Source organism: Stenella coeruleoalba (genome assembly GCF_951394435.1).
Source record: "Stenella coeruleoalba genome assembly, chromosome: 9".
NCBI lineage: Eukaryota > Metazoa > Chordata > Mammalia > Artiodactyla > Delphinidae > Stenella > Stenella coeruleoalba.
Genome location: NC_137155.1, coordinates 71,584,362 through 71,597,563, shown reverse-complemented (window position 1 = coordinate 71,597,563; position 13,202 = coordinate 71,584,362). Strand labels below are relative to the sequence as shown.

The 13,202-nt window shown below is 35.4% G+C and overlaps 1 protein-coding gene across 16 annotated transcripts in view; it reads left to right on the top strand.

Moving 5' to 3' along the window:
• The window catches only part of LOC307192094 (uncharacterized protein), an 868,937-nt gene that overhangs the window by 177,577 nt on the left and 678,158 nt on the right, over nucleotides 1-13,202 (top strand). Inside the window, exon 6 of one of the 16 annotated variants that reach the window (XM_079932638.1) lies at nucleotides 12,073-12,131. The exons of the other annotated variants lie outside the window; for them this stretch is intronic. The gene's annotated coding sequence lies outside the window, so the exon portion shown is untranslated. The remainder of the gene's footprint in view (nucleotides 1-12,072; nucleotides 12,132-13,202) is intronic. 16 annotated transcript variants of the gene reach the window in all.

Below are 13,202 nucleotides of genomic sequence, written 5' to 3'. Positions count from 1 at the left end.
TTTGTAATCTGGGGGATGATTAGTCCTCAGAAGTCCATAGAGTATTTCCGGAAGGAGTTCACCACAAAGAGGTGATTCACTTAAGGGAACCTAATTGTATGTACGTATGTATGTATGTATGAATGATATATTCATTCATTCATTTATTTTCTATTGAAGTTTGGGAAATAAATGGAGGGATAGAATATAAAGAGGTGATATTTAACTGGAAATTTTTTTAAAAACCTGATTCATTTTCTTGCTGACTCTGGGGGTAGGAGCAAGCATTTTTTTGACACGGCCCTAAAGTTCTCCATGGCAAAAATAAATATATAAACTAAACGTAAGTGGAAGACAGCCCAGACCAGTCCCCCAGGAGTCAGTGTCACCTAAGGTTAGAGAATATAAAGAAAAAATAATGCTAGAAATGCTTTCTCAGGAAAATAGACATGCAAAAAAGCTTTTTTTTTTTCCATATTTGTTTTTCTTGAACCAAAGGAGCCAGCCTTTGTAATATTGTTACAGGCAATTGCAATCCTAAGGCAAAAGAATCTACGCAAACAATTCATTTTCTCTCACTGCCCCTATCGTGAAATACCAAATGTGTGCACTCCCCTCCAGTCTTATACATATTGTCTGTTTTATCCTCTTAGAGCTCTCCTCACAAGACCAATGCACAAACTCCCATTCCTTTCCCTATGGGATTAGAAATTCCCTCAGTGGGCATCACCTGAGAAATTTTCTCTGTTGTTGGTAGTGGGGCCTTTCCCTCAGTTTCTGTTCTGAACCTGAATGATACCGTTTTATTCACCATGATTATGCTTGGATTCAGATACATTTTGCCATTGCTTTGCCAGCTTGCAGGTCTTTTAGCAAGTTCAGCTTGGGTTCACAAACTTGGGTGCATAATCTCAGGGCAAAATACCTACCATCCTTTGCACTGGACATACACTTTCATTTGTGCATCACATATCCCAGCCACAGCCTCATAACAAACCAAATAAAACAATATAATCTACTAATAATAACAATAATAAAACATTCATTGTTAAAATAGTAACATTTTCCTTTGTAACACCCACATAATTCTGACATAAATGTTATTTTTATCTCTCATTAGTTCATATGTATAGAAACAAAATATTAATTTGCTCTAGTTCCATTTTGCATGTTAATGAAGGACTGGTAAACATCTTATTAACACTTTTTTACATTCTATGTTTATTTTAAGCCATCCTTCAGCTCTCAGTATTCTTCAGATTTTCGTAATTATATATAGGTACCAGGTTTTCGAGTCATTTTTGCAAGAGGACTTAGGCGGGGTTTAGGCAGGCAAGGGACTGCGGCTTGAGTCTGAGATCATGAAACTGGGAATACAAGTTTCTGAGATTGCTGTAAATGAGGGATTAGACAAGGGTCCAGATGACCCCAGGTCAAAGAGGCAACTAAACAATGTGGACTCTCAGTTCTTGGCAGCAAGCTGACAAGCCAGCAACCATAAAATCAAAGCAGAGGCCAGGAAACCTGTGATATCTATGATTTTGACAGGTCAAAAATCTGGGAATTGTGATGTCAAAGGCAAGCGCAGGATCAGTAACTTCAGCATGATCCAAGTATGTAACATGCCATGACTGAGATGTCTGATTTTGCAAGAGAACAGCCCTAATAATCAAACGGAGTGAACAAACGAGATTGTGTCTGGCCTCTTTCTGCTTAGCACAAGAAGCAGGAAGTGACAGGTCCCTAATATAACATGGTGTTATGGACAGAAATGTTCTCTGAGGGACCCTAAGTAATCATTCAACACACGTTTATTGAGCTCCTAGGTGCCAGGGACAGTTCTGGGCATTGGGCAGACAACTACAATTAAGATATATAGTACTTATCCTTCCACTTGTAGTCTAGGAAATGGTAGGTAAATAGGTAATTACCCAGTAATGTAATACATACTGTGATGTGAAGACATACCAGGGCTCTGGTCATACATAAAGGGGCATCAATTTTTAAAATCATGGAAAGTTTCTAGGAAGCTAAATTGATACTTCAGACATAAGAGAGAGGAAGAGTTTTAGGCAGAGGAAAAGCATGTGCAAAAATGTTAAGAAATGAGAAAAAACAGAGCATTAATAGATATACAAGCAGTAATATGCCTGAAGGAAGCACTGGGGCTCTGGAGGAAGTATTGGAGACCCATAGGGTATTAAAAAATGAAAGGACACTACAGATTCTGTGATCTGGACCTTAGAGATGTGAAGCAGTTGAAGCACCTGACTAGACACTTGAAACCAGGTAAAGGGGTAAGGGCTTAGAAGGGTACAGAATAGGTAATTACCCAGTAATGTAATACATACTGTGATGTGAAGACATCACCTTAACAAATATGTACATATACTAGCTTTCCTCTTTATGTCTTTTTTTTAAAAAAACCTCTGAGTAACTCGTAATATACTAGGCTTAAGTCATTCTTTGTGCTAACTCAGTGTCTAAAGCTGGTCAGCCCCCCAAAACCTGTTTTTCCTCCGTGGTATTGGTTTTGACATCAAATTTATTTATAATTTCCTACCTTGTGGCCTTGCTTTTAATTTAGTGAGGCCTCAAATATATGTATCACAATTTTCCTATTTAACTTTGTGCTCTTATACTTTTATTTATGTCATGATTTTATAAATATTCTAATACTTCAGTTTAAAACTTTGTTGAGTACCTATTATGTGTGATAAGCACCTAAAGGTGACTGAGACAGTCCTTGCCATCATGAAGCTCATAGTCTTTTGGGAGGATATACATGTAAATAGAGAATTGAAAATATAGTTCAGTTCATACTAAAGCAGATAGATGGATCAAGAGATAGAGAGGCACAAAAGGTGAACAAAGAACTCTACCGGAGGCAAAGGCAGCTTCAGGTAATATTTGACTTGTATCTGGAAGAATAAAAAGGAGTGTACAAGACTGAGAAATCATCAAGTATAAAAGCCAGAAGAATCATACAAGGAGTAGGCAGGCCCCAAGAAAAGTGACAGAGAACTTCACTCTGGCTTGCAATTAGAATTGATGAAGTTGGGTAATATTCTGAAATGAGACTGGACAGAGGTTGGGAATAAATTATGGAAGTCACAGCTAAGTTATAGAATTTGAATTTTTCCTCTTGGTAGCAGGGATCCAACAAATACCTTAACTAGGCAATAGTTTTCTTATCTTTTAATTGAAGAAAATAACTCTGACAGCATTGTAGAAGGTTGTTTGACCTGGAGAAAAATTGGTGGCAATGAATCTTGTTATCCCAGGTTCAACTTAATGACAAAAGATGAGCGTTGAGAAGGGAAGGCGGAATTCAAGGGATGTTTTTGAGCTATAATGGGTGAAACACCTGGATTGAGCAGCAGTAGTGAACCTGGAGAGAAATGGTCGGATTCTAGAGATACAGAAGATGAAGTTGACAAATCTTGAAGATTTTTCAGTTATGGATGTGGAGACAGGAGGAGTCAAGGCTTACTTCCATGTTTCTGGTTTGCACAACTGAAAGGAGGAAGATGCCATACACTGGGATGGAGGAGGTGGGCCATGATGTGTGGGTTACTTTAGACCTGTTCCACCTAGAGTTTCTTTTGAGACATGGAGGTAGAGATACCAGTAGGTAGAGGCTATACTGACCTGTAGCTCAGGGAAGAAGCCTAGGCTAGAGATGTGTCACTACAGATGAAAACTGCGGCCAGAGTAGCGTATCAGGTTACCTTTGAAAAGCATGGGTGAGCAGATAACAGAGTCTAGGACAGATCTCTGAGAAATCTGAACATTTAAATTCTGAATGGTGAGCCAAAGGAGATGCCTTACTTTGTTTTAAGTAAAACAAACAAATTATGACGTCATGGAAGCTATAAAGAAGAAGGGAATAATCAATAGTATTGAGTCAAATTGAGAGATCAAGAAATTGAGAGGACAGAAACTTAACATAAAAGTCATTGGAGGGACTTTGGAGGGAAGTCAGATTGGAGTGTTTTAAGGAAAGTTTGGGTAGGGAAGTCAATAGAGTGAGGGTAGATAATACACTCAAAATTTTTAACTGTGAAGGAGAGAAGAAAGGACAGTAACTGGGATGAGGAGTGGGGTTGAGTTATTTGTTTTAGAATGGACAAAATTAGGGTATACTGATGGGGGAAATTGTAGATGGAGAGTGAAGTGATAATTGACTATCCTTGCTTTTGTCTTTACACAAAATATTCTTCCCAATTTAGAGATGTCCTATAGTAAAACAAAATGATGTTGAATTTTAGAGGCCTGAAAGTCACCAAGTTTGGGAAGCAGGAGTATCAGTAGGTAGTTCATTGTAGGAAAAGAAATTAATTCTGGGGTCTGAACCTGTAAAAGGAAAGGGGAAACCCATACATTTGCTCATCTTTTTCATCTTGAAATGTGAAAAAGTAACTGAATAATAATCTTAACTGTCTCCTCTTTAGTTCTATAATCCACATATGGATAAAATAGGATTCACTCAGCAGGTTGCAAGCTTGTGCCTCTAAACATATTTAGTTGAGCAAGAAGGCACAAAATGGAACCATATGTGTTTTCTTTTAAGGTAATCTGCTTCAGTAGTTATTGTCAGCACTTCTGAGAGCCTCTTCCATATGCATTTTGCCGTACTTTTTATAAATACTCTGTGTTGAGTCATTTTGATGTCATCTATTAAACCTTCCTTGCAAATATTTATTCATTGTTTTACAGGATTTATGAAAATAATAGCCTCTGTAATAAGATATATTGTAAGAATGTTAAATCACAAACAGATCCAGCAAAGATATTGTATTTCAAACATTCAGTACCGCCTAGGAATAGCCATTTTAAAAGATAAGCCTTGTATCAAGGTTTGATGGTCAATAAACACAGGTGAGTTTCAGACAAAAATGAGATTCCTAAAATAATTATCCTTTGGGAAAAATCTCATGTTTCTTGTCCATGGAATCCAAATCCTAGGGCTATTATTAATAACACCCAGAGCTACTTTACTTTCTTTGCTTTATAATGACACTTTAAAACAGCATTCATGGATTTTCTTGGCAATATTGACCTTGATGTGGCATTTAACATTTGCAAAGCAATCCTCTGACATGTTTCTATTAACATTGAGAAATCTATTTATGTTGGACCGCTACACATATATTCAATGTGGTGCATTTTCAGTGGTCTGTGCTTTGAGTTTATAAACTCTATTTAAACTAGAACCTTGTTCCCCACAATCAGAATCACCTCCACTGCACCTCTCTCTCCCCACTAAGTCCACTAAGTCCTTCACACGTGCTCTGTGCATGGAGCCCATTCAGTAAATGCTCTTTACATTTACAGCCATATCAATTGGAGAAAAATAGTTTAAACAAATGAAATGAACAATTGACAAAGTTTTGCACACTGTAAGTTTTTGTAACTAATTCATTAGCATTCTACAACACTTTTTTTTCCTAACACAAATGGAAGATTGCCATACAAATCTATTGAATTGAAATGCTGTACTACTCACTTCAATCTCAGAATTTTTTTCTCAGACTTACTGCCTGGTTTCCAAAGAGATTACAGCTTGATTTTGTACCCATAGAATTTTCCCTTAGTTGCGCTGCAGCCAGATATCCTGGTTAGTTTATTCCCTTTCACATGCTGCTCTGTGAAAACTGTTCACTTACATTTTCCACAGATCACTACTAGCCACGAACAACATTGCTCTGCAGAAAAGCTGCTGTCCATGCTCTCTACACTAGATGCCATTATGCCTAGCACTGCCTTTCTTACTCTGGGACATGCCACTCATGTGTTTTAGCAATGCCAACTGTCCCTTGTATCTAGTACTCTATCTCTCCATTGGGGACACTTTACAAGTATTCTATATTCATTTTACTTGGCGCTTTCTTCTATCTAGCAAATACCATTAATTCATTCACTCCTTCTGGCTTCTCTCACCAAGTACAGTACTCCCTATCCCAGGAATAAAATTTTGTAACATATTTCTCTTTTTCCCTTGTGACAATATTTTTATTCAGCCATTTCTTTTACTTTTGCAGGCTGCATCTCTGTTTTTTGTCAGGAGCCTTTTCAAAAAAAACATGTATATATATTTTAAAGTGTATCTCATTATCTGTTTTTTCTCTGTGGACCAGAACAACTGAGGCTATGTGTACTCTAAAAATAGGTAGTGAAGAGCTATCACTGGAATATTGCATTTTTTTTCTATGTAAATGTATATTTCTTCTTTTATGGAAGAACATGGGATATTATACACATAGTAAAGATAATCCCCTGTAATAAAAGCTATAATGTTAGAAAGTGAGTAACATTCATAGCTTTAATCTATGGCAATGAGTTTCATCAGTAAGAGTGTCAGAGAACATAAGCAGTTAAGATTCCTGGAGGCAAAATGTACCCAATTAAGGTGATTTACCACATTCCAAAATGACTTGACAAGTACATTTAACTCTACAAAACGATATCTGTTCTTATGTCTGTCATGGCTTAGAAAATTATGAGAATTCAAGATGTCATCATCATCACCATCGTCATCATTGTAATCAAAAGCATCTATTAAGTGTATTTCTATGATGGATCTGCTACTAAAGCCTTTTAAATATATAACTCATACCATCAAAGAAGTTCTAATCTGCTGTAGTGATATTATAAACCTATATGAACACATGCATACATTAAGTAAATGAATGCCCACATTGAATAATACTTTGCTGTTTTAGTAAGTCCAAGATGTTTGTTGTAAGATAAATAAGTTGCTGATGATTTAGATCAGGGGTCCAAAAACCTCTGTAAAGCTAGACAGTAAATTTTTTTGGCTCAGTGGCAACTACTCAACTCTGATGTTATAGCACAAAATTAGCCATAGAAATTCATAAATGAATGACCATGACTGTGTTCCTGTAAAATTTTATTTACAAAAGTAGGCAGTAGGCTATATTTGACCCACAGACCATAGTTCGCTGACCTTTCATTAAATGGTGGAAGAAACTGTCATATCTGTAAAGTCTTATTTCTTTATAAAAAGTAAAACTAGAATAGATTTTTACATGTAAAGGGATAATGATATGAGCCATCATTATCAGAGCCATCGCTGGGCATTTAAGAGAGAAAAGAAAATTTTTGGAGGCTAAAGATAATGAGAAATGACAAATCCAGGGAGGTAAACCAGTACTAAAGCCTGTGACTGCTGTGGAATATTTCCCAATCTCCAGCAGCCTACAGCTTTGATTTGAATGACTCATGTGAGGAGGACTGAAAGCAAAGACTGGAATCTCTGTGAGATAGGAAGTCAGACTTTAAATCTCTATGAAAGTCTATAACTCTGAGAGAGAACCAGTGGTTGATCTTAAAATTTAAAATAACACTCTGTATATCTATCAATTGATTGGTACATGGGCTTGGATGGGCTTGGATTTTTAATTTATCTTTGGATCATCAAAAAAAGTATAAGCTCAACATTTAATTAAAAGTGGTTTTATGTTAATTGTACCCCTAGGCATCTAGAATGAGCAAAAAACCCAGACACATCTAATTTTCTCACACATAAAATTGCAAGGAATATGAACTAAGACTAGGGGAAAGAATCATAAAGCACATACAGAAACAAGCTACCATGAGTTAGATTTAGTATAACCAATAATAGTAATATCAGACCAGCAAAACCTACAGATATTGGAATTATCATATATAAATATAAAATTAGTAAATGTTTAAATAAATAAAAGAGAGAATAACAAGTGTGACTAAAGAGCAGGACATTATCAGAGTTATCAAGGTAGTATTGTAAAAGAAAGCCATAGAAATACAAATATAAAAACGGAAATTAGAAACTGATTGGGACAGCTAAACAGCAGATTAGTCACAAGTGAAGAGAGAATTAGTAAACTGGAAGATAGAGCTAGAGAAATTGTCCAGAAATCAACACAAAGAAACAATGAAATAGAAAATAAAAAGACATTCTAAAAGATATGAATTGTAGAAACAGAAGTTCTAAGATGTATGTAATTTGAGTTCCATAGAGAATAGAATGAATGGGAGAAAGGCAATATTGAATGAGGTAATTAATGGCCATGAAATTACAGTATTTGAAACCCAACTAATCATAAGAAATATAAATCAAAAGCCATCCCAATCATGATTTACTATAATTAAAATGAATATTGATGGAAAACAGTCAAATTACAAAGGAGCAACGATTAGACTGATATCTGACATTGAAGTAGATGCTCAATGGAAGCCAGAAGGCTGTGGAATAATATCTTTAAAATTCTGAGAAAATCTAATTTTGAACACAGACTTGTATAGCCTGTAAAATTATTTTTTAAGAAAAAGCATTAAGTAAAGACTGTTTTTAGATAGGGAAAATTGAGAGAACTTACTATCAACAGATCTCTCTAAAGAACTAGAGGATGAACTTCATGAAGAAGTTAAAAATCATTAAGAAGGAAAGACAGAGTGACAGAGGAATGGTAATCAGAGAAAATAACAAGTATAAGGAAATAAAACTTGATGGTATAGAACAATACTAACAATATCTAATTTGTAAAAATTAAATGTTAGAATTAAAATATTGGGTAAAAATATGTTTGGAGATAAAACACTCTAAGGGCCTATAATGTTTAGAAAGAGGGAACAGATATACCTTAACTTTGGACATGTAAAGCTAAATATACATGCTAACATTTTTGGGATAATCGCAAATAGAATAAAGGTAAAGTATGTAGTTTCCAAACTAATGGAATGGAAATATATGGGGACTAGGGAGGGGACAAACAAGCAAGCAGATAATGATAAAAAATATTCTATGTCAAATTTTAAAAAAAGCAGGAAAGGAGAAAAATGATATAGAAAAAGGGAGCATTAGAAAGCCCCAAAGAATTAGGGTGGAAACAATTCCAAATTTCTTAATTATTATATTTATTATATTATTATATAACATATATAATGTTACATATTATATGTTATATATATATATTATATTATTATAATAAATATAAATGGACTAGATTCTGAAATTAAAAGACAAAACTGTCAGAATAAATCAAAAGATACCAACTGTATTAATAATAACCAAAAGAATAACTAACCAGTAGTTACTAATACTAACTAATACTAAGCAAAAGAAAGTGTCCTATATTGTTATCCCACAAAGTAGACTTTAGGGTAAAGGACATTGCAAGCAATAAAGAGAAGCAATAATTAATGATAAAAGATTCAATTTCCCAGGAACATATAACAATTCAAAATTTTTATACTGTTAATAATATGGCTTCAAAATATAAAATGAAAAAAAACTGAAATACTTCAAGGAACATAGCTTTTAAGTGCCATCTATTATATTTGTTAAAAGGAATCTGATAAGTTTTATGAGGTCTTCACTAACATTAAGAAACTCATGAAAAAATCAACTGTGATTGATTTTTTAAAAGCAAATGGATAACCTACTATAGAATTTCTGAATGGAGAGGCAGCTTAAAGATAAGCTAGCAAAATCACTGTTTTTAAGAATAAAGAAACTGAGGTCCCAACAGGTTTGGTAATCCATCAAAGGCCAGACAACATATACTGGCGAAGCTAGCACTAGAAGTGAATTAACTGACTTCCAGACCCTTTAAGTAGTACTTGCATACAGCCCTATTCTCAATTGCATTTCTCTTGTAACATAAGTTTTGGTTTTATTATTTTTGTTTTCTGTGCTTTTTTCCCTCTTACCTTATTTGGTGTAGAGAAGTAGATTTGTCCTAAGATAAAAAGTGGAAGGCAAGGAAAGGCATAGGTGTAGACATGTGGGATTTCAGATAGGATGAAAAGTTTCAGATAGGATGAAAAGTAGATGGAAGTACACAAGTGAGAGCAAAACTCATTTGGAAGAACATACGGAATTACAATTCTGGTACAGAATCCTTTCCCTTACAAGTTATAGGTAACACCCATTCCAGTCCTGGAAAGGAATACTCTGGATTCTTCTGGGAATCATGTCTGCCTGGAAAGAATCTGGACTATATCAAAAGTCTGGAGAATCCCATACTCTCCTTTGCCATTCACATGATGTGATGAAGTTTATAGGACTGCTGGGGAAAAAGATGTTAACAGTAATAGAAGTAGAGTTCCAACAAACGTCACATACATGAACAAATAAAAGTCTGTGGGCAGTTTTATTCTGCTAGAATTCTTCTATCACAAAATTCTTAAACCCCAACCTTATTTTGTTCACAGACTTTTATCATAATGTTACTCCCTACTCATTGCATTATGCCAACAATGTCTTTTGTTTATCCTCATTGTGATGCCCAGGCCTCAACTCCTTTTATGCTTCTAGTTTGAGTTAAATACTTCTGCTTTAATTTTCTTCTCTCTCCATTGCCCTATTGCCAATCACTTTAACTGTCATCTTAATTTTCCAAAAGTACTCTTATCTATGGCAGTATGTAGCTGAGCTCCTGCTAACGTTAGAGAAAATCACAGGGCCACTATAGATAAGCCCCAATATAATACAAAACTGATAACGTCATCTGCATCTTCAGGAAACTCTTCATATCTTAAAAGATATCTAGATTTCTCATTTTCTGTAACAAATACCTCAAACATTTAGCACTGTCCTTAAATTTGTTACCATGCCTCTGTTGCTTTTCTCAGCATATTATCTTGAAACTATGACCATCATAGGAGAAAAATAGAGAACAAGTCTTCAATTTACCATTACTCCCTGATTTGCTAACATTCATTCAAGTCCCAATTATGAATGCCTACAATGTGCCAGGCACTTTCATTGTCTCCTTTCTACTGTCTTAGATAAACCTTTAGCTCATATTAATACAAGATAAACCTTTTTCTTTGCCTTAGCTTTTGATTCTGTGCCTACACACACAAAGAATCTTTCTTCTCAAGAAGTTTTAAAAAGAAATTGTTTTGTTTTGTATTTTCAACACTCCCTTCCATTTACTTTCACTTTGTCCTACACACATTTCTAAGTCCCTTCCATGTTAAACATTCACTTTCCTTAGGTCCAGATGCCCCTGGTCAGTCACTGCCATTGTGCTCCCCAGGCCTTCAAAACATCTTAAAAGGATGGTCTCTGCTTTAAGCTTCTACTTTTTACTCTCCATTGATTATTAGACCCTTTGAAATCTGGCTTCCTTTTGATTTCTTCCCAAAAAATCACTCTGGAAAATGATTACAAAAAACCCCCAAACTCCAATGACTATTTTTAGTTTTCATTTGACTTGATCTTCCTTGGTCTTTAATGTTATTTACTGCTTTCTCCTTCTTAAAGATGATTTTTTCCCTTGGTCACCGTGACATTATTTTCTCCTTTTTTCCCCCCAAAAGCCCCTTCAAGTGCTTCTTTAATCCTCTTCTCCCTCAGTTGAAATTACCAGTAATTAATGTTCAGACTTCTTCTTTCCTTACTCTATATGCTCTTCCTCTGAAAGGTGAACCTACTATGACTCCTGACTCACATGAATTGAGATTAGACATTCATACAGATGAATTAGTAGTAATCTCATTCTCTCTTGATTTAGCTATACAATAGCACTTTATTGATCTCTCTACTTCTAGTTATTTTTACATTTGATCTTTTCTCCATTATATGCCAGGTATACTTTTTAATATAAACTCTAATCATCACACTCTTACCCCTAACATCTTTATTTAACTCCCTACTTCTTGAAGGAATTTTAAAAATTCCCTCCTTAGCACAGCATGCAAAGCCCTCTATGATCTGGCCCCAACTAAACATTCTAAGCTTTTCTCTAAGATTCTATACCATATGTATTATACTTGGAGCTGCACAAAACCCCTTATTAGTCTCCAAACATGCTATTTTCTTTCATGCTTCCATAATTTTGGTGTTGCTCTCTCAATGTATAGAAAGCCTTTTTTGTTTTTATGAAATTCTCTGCCTGCTAGACTACTGTTCATCCTTCAAGGACTAGTGTGTATGTTATTTCCTCACTGAAGTCCTTCTAGGCTCCCTCAGGCAGGGTTAATATTCTCTTCCTTAATGTAGCTATGACACTTTATTCTCTCTATTATAGCCTTTCCACATTATATTAGAATGCTTTGCTAACTGCTTCTCTTCCCCAGTGGACTGTGTGCTCCTCGAGGACAAGAAAATCAAAGCAGAGCAAAGTGCCTGGAACATAGTAAGTACTAGATAATTTGGTATTGGCTGAATAAATTATCTGCTCTGACAACTGATGACTTGCTAGCATTGATGAATGCCTGAGAGTCTCCAGAGTTGAAGTTTATATCTCACATCAGCTGAAGTAGTTGTCTCTGTAAAAAAAAGGGGGCAAATATTTAGAACTTTCTTATATATAAAACAAAATATAATTGAAAGCCAACTCTTTTCATCCTTTTGACTTTACTGTTTTTACAATTCTGTCTTTGATGTAGGATCCACTTCTTCCTTTGAACCCAACATTCAATCAGTCACTACCAATTAGACTGTCATTTAAAAAAATCACCTTCTCAAATATGCTTTAGATTCATCCTTGTTATTACTACCTGAATTTAGACATATCACACTTGGATTGTTATGATAGAATCCTAATTTTGAGTTATTAATTTCAGCCTCCTCCGCCATAACCCATCCTATATATATACTCCTACTTTAAGTGGTTGTGCTAGATTAAACTCCTACCTAAGTGGCAGTTTGAGCCTGTCACTCCCCTACTTGAAAAAAAAAAAAAAAGAAATCCAGTGACATTAAACAAACCACACTAACTTAGTATTCAGATTTTCTCTTACTGGGGCTGTAGGATTCCTCTCTGGCTCCATTTCTTCACCATGAACTTACATGATCTTTATTTGTAGCTTGACTGTAAGCACCTTGAGACAGGAGCTGTGTCTCCTGTAGTCAGCATTCTATCGTTACCACATAGCGCATTTCCTGGGACATTCTAGATGCTCAACTTTTGTTGAATAAATTAATGAAAGTATGCAGAGTTTTTCAAACATGCTTCTTCAAGTTCTTTGGCCATTGGCCTGCATAGGGTGGGGAATGAGGAGACAGGATGGGTAAGCGGGTAGAGAATATGACAAGTGACTTAAGCTGGTGGTGTTGGACTCCAGCGCCCACTTTGGCTTCCACTAGAACAACTCAACAATGCCACATACGTTAGCTTTGTATTTGAGGGTCACCATAAGTTTTTATAGAAAAAGCATGAGTTTTAAGTCAGATGGACCATTTATTTTAATATAGAGCAGTGTGT